The sequence below is a fragment of the Lolium perenne genome, chromosome 6 (genome assembly GCF_019359855.2).
Source record: "Lolium perenne isolate Kyuss_39 chromosome 6, Kyuss_2.0, whole genome shotgun sequence".
NCBI classification, from domain to species: domain Eukaryota; kingdom Viridiplantae; phylum Streptophyta; class Magnoliopsida; order Poales; family Poaceae; genus Lolium; species Lolium perenne.
The window spans coordinates 140,188,785-140,191,278 of record NC_067249.2 but is presented as its reverse complement, the minus strand read 5'-3'; positions in this window follow the sequence as shown (position 1 = coordinate 140,191,278).

Genomic DNA, 2,494 nt, shown 5'->3' with positions numbered 1-2,494 from the left:
ACAATTGCATTAAGTATAGTGCGTAATGTAACTAGTGACTACATCCTTGAACATAGCACTAATGTTTTATCCCTAGTGGCAACAGCACAACACAACCTTAGAACTTTCTGTCACTGTCCCAGGTGTCAATGCAGACATGAACCCACTATCGAGCATAAGTACTCCCTCTTGGAGTTACAAGCATCTACTTGGCCAGAGCATCTACTAGTAACGGAGAGCATGCAAGATCATAAACAACACATACCATAACTTTGATAATCAACATAACAAGTATTCTCTATTCATCGGATCCCAACAAACGCAACATATAGAATTACAGATAGATGATCTTGATCATGTTAGGCAGCTCACAAGATCCGACAATGATAGCACAATGGGGAGAAAACAACCATCTAGCTACTGCTATGGACCCATAGTCCAGGGGTAGACTACTCACACATCACACCGGAGGCGACCATGGTGGCGTAGAGTCCTCCGGGAGATGATTCCCCTCTCCGGCAGGGTGCCGGAGGCGATCTCCTGGATCCCCGAGATGGGATCGGCGGCGGCGGCGTCTCTGGAAGGTTTTCCGTATCGTGGCTCTCGGTACTGGGGGTTTCGTCACGGAGACTTTTTATAGGCGGAAGGGCAGGTCAAGAGGTGGCACGGGGGCCCCACACCACAGGCCGGCGCGGCCAAGGGGGGGGGGCCGCGCCGCCCTATGGTCTGGCCCCTCCGTGGCCCCTCTTCGTCTCTCCTTCGGACTTCTGGAAGCTTCGTGAGAAAATAGGCCCCTGGGCTTTGATTTCGTCTAATTCCGAGAATATTTCCTTACTAGGATTTCTGAAACCAAAAACAGCGTAAAAACAAAGAATCGGCACTTCGGCATCTTGTTAATAGGTTAGTTCCAGAAAATGCACGAATATGACATAAAGTGTGCATAAAACATGTAGATAACATCAATAATGTGGCATGGAACATAAGAAATTATTGATACGTCGGAGACGTATCAGCATCCCCAAGCTTAGTTCTGCTCGTCCCGAGCCGGTAAAACGATAACACAGATAATTTCTGGAGTGACATGCCATCATAACCTTGATCATACTATTTGTAAAGCATATGTAGTGAATGCAGCGATCAAAACAATGTATATGACATGAGTAAACAAGTGAATCATATAGCAAAGACTTTTCATGAATAGCACTTCAAGACAAGCATCAATAAGTCTTGCATAAGAGTTAACTCATAAAGCAATAATTCAAAGTAAAGGCATTGAAGCAACACAAAAGAAGATTAAGTTTCAGCGGTTGCTTTCAACTTGTAACATATATATCTCATGGATATTGTCAACATAGAGTAATATAATAAGTGCAATAAGCAAGTATGTAGGAATCAATGCACAGTTCACACAAGTGTTTGCTTCTTGAGGTGGAGAGAAATAGGTGAACTGACTCAACATTGAAAGTAAAAGAATGGTCCTCCATAGAGGAAAAGCATCGATTGCTATATTTGTGCTAGAGCTTTGATTTTGAAAACATGAAACAATTTTGTCAACGGTAGTAATAAAGCATATGCATCATGTAAATTATATCTTATAAGTTGCAAGCCTCATGCATAATGTACTAATAGTGCCCGCACCTTGTCCTAATTAGCTTGGACTACCGGATCATCACAATGCATTGTTTTTACCAAGTGTCACAAAGGGGTACCTCTATGCCGCCTGTACAAAGGTCTAAGGAGAAAGCTCGCATTGGATTTCTCGCTATTGATTATTCTTCAACTTAGACATCCATACCGGGACAACATAGACAACAGATAATGGACTCCTCTTTTATGCATAAGCATATAACAACAATTAATAATTTTCTCATTTGAGATTTGAGGATTGTTGTCCAAAACTGAAACTTCCACCATGGAGCATGGCTTTAGTTAGCGGCCCAATGTTCTTCTCTAACATATGCATGCTTAACCATATGGTGGTAGATCTCTCTTGCTTCAGACAAGACGAACATGCATAGCAACTCACATGAAATTCAACAATGAAAAGTTGATGGCGTCCCCAGTAAACATGGTTATCGCACAACAAGCAACTTAATAAGAGATAAAGTGCATAATTACATATTCAATACCACAATAGTTTTTAGGCTATTTGTCCCATGAGCTATATATTGCAAAGGTGAATGATGGAATTTTAAAGGTAGCACTCAAGCAATTTACTTTGGAATGGCGGGAAAATACCATGTAGTATAGGTAGGTATGGTGGACACAAATGGCATAGTAGTTGGCTCAAGTATTTTGGATGCATGAGAAGTATTCCCTCTCGATACAAGGTTTAGGCTAGCAAGGCTTATTTGAAACAAACACAAGGATGAACCGGTGCAGCAAAACTCACATAAAAGACATATTGAAAACATTATAAGACTCTACACCGTCTTCCTTGTTGTTCAAACTCAATACTAGAAATTATCTAGACCTTAGAGAAACCAAATATGCAAACCAAATTTTAGCATGCTCT